Source organism: Athene cunicularia (genome assembly GCF_003259725.1).
Source record: "Athene cunicularia isolate RWA chromosome 3 unlocalized genomic scaffold, athCun1 chr3_part1, whole genome shotgun sequence".
Classification (NCBI taxonomy): Eukaryota; Metazoa; Chordata; class Aves; order Strigiformes; family Strigidae; genus Athene; species Athene cunicularia.
The window spans coordinates 76,822,180-76,827,472 of record NW_020799097.1 but is presented as its reverse complement, the minus strand read 5'-3'; the positions used below and the strand labels follow the sequence as shown (position 1 = coordinate 76,827,472).

General features: G+C 34.3%; 1 long non-coding RNA gene across 1 annotated transcript; it reads left to right on the top strand.

The window, feature by feature from the left end:
• The first annotated feature begins 1,215 nt into the window (after positions 1 to 1,215).
• Positions 1,216 to 4,126, top strand: LOC113478911. Its single transcript, XR_003398159.1, has 3 exons — positions 1,216 to 1,282; positions 3,045 to 3,227; positions 4,032 to 4,126. It is a non-coding gene; the product is annotated as an uncharacterized LOC113478911 (long non-coding RNA).
• Positions 4,127 to 5,293: the final 1,167 nt, after the last annotated feature.

The window sequence follows — 5,293 nt, the reverse complement described above, 5'->3', positions numbered from 1 at the left end:
TTTATAAAGAATATTAAATCTCTCTATAGCTATTCCAATACAGTAGAAACCTGTAATTTGACCATACGGTTTTTTAACTTTTTTTTTTTTTTTTTAATTACAGTATTTCTTAGTCTAATTCAAGGCTTTATCAAATTAAGTAAGTGAATAGGAATTTCAGGAGGTCATTAAACATCAAGTGTTATACAGGATTATAAGGACAGTGTTCATCTCCTAGTTGATCCAAATATGAAAATTCCTTTAAGTAAGCTCATAGTTTATAATAATATTTATAATAATCACAGTTTCTAATAATTTTTTACCTATAGTACGGAACTTCTAAAAGGAGTAAGAAATATTTCCAACATGAAAGAAACCTTTTTTACTTGTATCATATGTATTGTCTTGCCTTTCTTAATATGGCATAGTCCAGGAGGCCAGTTGCTGTCATTATATATGAAGATTTTTAATTTTATCTTATATGAAGACATTTTCAGGCCTTCCGAGTTAACAAATAGCTCCACTGTGTAACAGATTTCTGTTAAATTTTAGATGTTATACTAACATTTGTTTTACAAGCATTTCTTTTTGTTTCCCCATTTGCAAAAATGACGGCAGGGTTTCATTCACAATTGTTAAGCAATGAGTGCCAAAATGATGGAGCGAAAAAAGTCACAAATATCAAAAATCATTAAAATAAGATGACCCCACTGCTTCTATGTTAATCATGTGCTCAAAAAAAAGGAAGAGACCATCCAGTAGGTACCTGAAAAGCTGATTAAACTTTGGATTTATTTCTCCACATGTAACACCAAATGTTGACAAAGCAAGGTTATAAATTTGCTGTAATTCATGCTCTGTGTTGCATGAATGAATACATTTGTGTTGCACCAAAAGGCCTTAAAGACAGAGGGCCAGATAAACACCTAAAGAAAATCTCAGTTGCATTAAGACTGGATTACTGTATTCCCATTTCAAAGTCCTTTTTTTTCAACTACCAGAGCAATAAAATATAAATAAAATACATCTCGATCTAGGAATGTGAACTGAAGGATCAGAGTGGCAACTTGCATTTGTTGTTAAAAGAAGTGCTCTCCTGGTTAGATCCCAGTTATCCTCTATTGCATAAGGGACAGTGATTTGGCAGTAATGAAAATATCTGCTATATATTCAGAGACTGATGAACTTTATTGCTTTTCTCCAAATATGTTTCTGTATTTGGTGTTACTTGGAGCAGGAAGCTGAAACAAAAACAACCAGTTTGCAGCTGTTGAAAATGTGTACAGCATTCATGATCTGGTTAGTAATCAAATGATCACAGCTTTCTTCTCTGCTTTGTTTTCTTTAATGAAGAACTTGTAAGGCAAAGTAAGAACTAAAGCACTTTTCTGGAGTATTGCTATATGGGGTGTGTGTGGGTCTAAGCTAAAATGAGTTACTTTGCAGTGAAAGCTTATAGCAGATGGGTGGTAGGTACTAGGGACTTTTGATGTGGAAACCTTCGGAACCCCTACGCAGTTTGGTATAATTGGCATAAGGCTGAGTTCAGGACTGAGGTAGCAGAAATCTGATAATACTGAGAGTGGTAGTTGGTGAGCAGACGAGCACTGTAGGCTGAATGCCCTCTAGCACTTGTAATTTGTTCTTGTGAGAGCTAAAACTAACTAAAATTTTTATTTTAAAGATTTTTTTGAAGAATTGCACTTCTGGTAGAGTCAATGGTAAATCTGCCCAGAAGATTGGAAGGACAAGAGTCTGCATCTTCTCTTTTCAACCTCTCCTTGTTCATGAATTTTAGTTAAAAGAAAATTAAATTAAAAGACATTGCCTGAAAGCATAAAGCAATACATTTTAAATAGTTCTTGGATGTAAATTTCATGGTTTTGTTACCATACGGGTTAGAAATATTATATTAACCAGGAAAAAAAAAAATCAGACTTTTTTTTTTCTTTTTTTTTTTAGAACTTCTAGGCTTTAAAACTGGGTTTTAATATCTACTGATATCTAATATCTACAGATAAGCCTTTCAAGCAAATGATATCAGGATCCTAGGTATCAGAAAATGAGCCGTGGGTGCTATTTGCCTTTGAAAAATAATAAGCTAAAAGTAACGCTTAGGTTCCTAACAGAACACCAGTTTACAGGTATGAGTCCAGAACCGTAGTAAGGCCAGGAGTAAGCTCTTATTTTTATAGTGCACCATAAAAGGGAATGCTGAGTATTTACTAATAATAAGATATATATGAAAGCCAAAGGGAAAATATGAGAGTAAAGACACATTATTTTGAAATGAATTTCTGATAATTTTTTTTTGATATATGATTGATGGACATTTGACTAAAATAAGAATCATTATTTAAAGCAGTTAAATAAATAAATAAATAAATAAATAAATAAATAAATAAATAAATAAATGTTTCCCTCATTTAGCTAATACTGAAGAGTATCAGACCCAGCAAAACCCATGAATTGGTTATGGTAGTCTCAGACTGTGGGGTATTCTTACTGAATTTAGGGATGTATGGCTCTTCCAAAGAAACAAAATCTTTAAACACTGTTCTTTCACAGGCTTCTCTTGCATGACTCCTCTGATTATTTCTTTATATTGTGTACTTAAAAAGCAGTGTGTGTAGAGGTATTACCTATAAGTGTTTGGTAGAGCAAACCTACATAAAACATTAGTTCATTTTGACAGCATTTATCTTCCCTTTTTTTTAAGCACTTGCTTTAAATGTCTAACCTTCCGCTTATCTCACCTATCCACCTTCTCTCACTCATGAGGAGTCAGGGCTTCCTCCCTCACCTCACCCACCATGCTAACTGGCAAAAATATACTTTCTTATTCCTTCCAAAATTCAGTCTAAAACTATTATCGAGGCTCAAATGTGGTGAATAGTTCTAGTAACTAACAGATATTATCCAAAGCTTGAGGTAAAGATACATTCAGTTCTGAGCATGTTATTTATTGTTGCCATATCTGATGCCTTTTAGCTGTTTGCAGTATTCTGCTGTGAGGGTGCAGAGTTGCTTAATGTTACTCAATTTTGTGTTTCTTCTATGCCAAGATGATTTTTTTTTTTTTTTCTGAGAGAACATAAATCACCAGGTGCCACTGAGAAAGAGAAAGAGGAAAACACATCTCCAGTTTTGGCCAGAAAGAAGCAGCAGGGACAGCACTGCAAGAGATCTTCAAAAGCATGCAAAGTTTTCAATGAATTGAGAAATGAAGATAATGGAGTCACAGAAATGTGAGTATATTTTCTCCGCATAATGATTTGAATCAGCATATTTCCTAGATCACAGCCATTCTTGCAGGAAGCCCTATCTAAAGTTTATTTCTTCAAGAATAATAGTAGTTCCTGGGAGCAATATGCCTATATTCTCTCATTCTCTGACTGAAAGCAGAAACCTTATTTATTATAAACAATAAGGTCTCCAACGCCTTTTTCCTTTTGTAACTGTGATTCAGAACAATGCAGTTCTTAAAGTAATCACACATTCAAATACAAGTAGGTGTGAGCCTTCAAATATACTGAAAGTGAATATTCAGAACATCACATCCTGGTGTTTGCTTCTGAAGTTAAGAAAAACCTGCTGTGCAAACCAGGATGCATGTTTTCAAAAGTCTATAACTTTGTTATTTTGAAGCCAGATTTCTTCAAACAGAGCAAGGCACATATTTACCTTCCAGGGATTTGTGCCATTTGTGCCAACTTTGGTAGCCTTAAAAGAAATTAATTTTGAGTTTCCTTGAATACAGAAATGCATGTAAATACCATTTTCACAGCTCATTTTTAGATAAATTTGTTTAGGTGTTCTGGAGTAACATGTTACTAACAGTTTATTTTCAGTTGAGGTGGAGAAGGTTTGATACTGTACTACCAAAGAAGAGATCTTCTAAATAAATGAAGAGACAAATTTATTATAATAACAAATTCATTTATGTAATTATTTTGCAAACATAGCACCATGTGTTAGACATTTACATTAGGTCTAATAAATTAACTGTTTATAGTAAGCCTTTTCAGAAGAGTTTTTGATGTATCGTGCAGTCCAGAGCATTGGAAATCCAGTACCAGTGCTTTAGCCCCACAAGAAACAAAACCCGTGCCTTTGACTTTCCAAGAAGTGCCTCTGAAGCATCCAGTGCTGGTATGTTGGTCCTCATTTATTCTACATCATCATGTTCAGTTCTGTAAGTTTGGAGGCTTTGTCCCATTTCTGATCAATTGAAGAGAGATTTGGGTTTGACTTTGTACTCAAGTCTGAACGCAGCAACAGAGATTCCAAGTCTCCTGTCTGTGTATAGACAGGCACATGTTGGTATTAATGTCTTTTCTCTAAAATATAGTATTAGGAACTTTAAAAGTACAGGTTTTAGGGATCTGGTTAGAATTAGATTTGATGACAAATGAGAATGCATGAATTTTGAAACATATTCTCCTTTCTGCACAACAACAAAAAAAAAAAAGTAAAATAATTTGTTCTCCCCAAAGAAGAAATCTCAAGACACAGTCTGACAATAGGAAAGATGCATGTTGACTTGAAAACCCAAACTCTCTCAGCTAAAACACTGATGTTCTTGGCTCAGTTTGTGTTGTTTCGGTTTGTAGTAATGACATGAAGTACTCTGGGTCAGCTCAGTGTTAAGCTGTATTCCTACTATGTCCTTCTGATTCACAGGGACTAACTCACATGAGAAGAGAAGCACAGACTACCTCTGCCAGACTCCCACATCAAACCAGCTTCCTGTACTACACTCACTCATGAAACCTCCAAAGCATTACTAGAGGGGAGATCTCCTTTCATCATAAGTACATATAGGGTATGTAGTTCAGCCAAGGGAGCCCCAGTGGAAATAAGTTGCTATCCTTAAGGTGGAATCTGGCTCAAAGGCAGGCAGATGTTATACTTGACTTCAAACATTCTGACTGGGTTAATAAATAGTAACATTGGGACTCAGATTTTACCTAAAACCAGATTATTTTTTTGTATTGATTTTTGCAGTTCAAATTATACGTGTTCTGTGAAAATGCTTACTTCTGCAAATACTGCATTTTTCTCCCTCCTTAAGTAAATAGCAAAGTACTAAAGTATTTGTTAAGAGGCTAATAGAACTATGATGATAAATCTCTTGGTCAAGACTGATACTGTTAATATACACGGTTTAATTCTTCAATACAGGGGTGAACTTTTGTTTGTTCTTTAACTTTAGGAAGCTAAATCAAGATTTACTCATTGGACTAATTATACAGACAAAAAAGAAATCTCCTGAACTGAAAAAGAATGAGTAAAATGTAGAAGCTAGAAATTG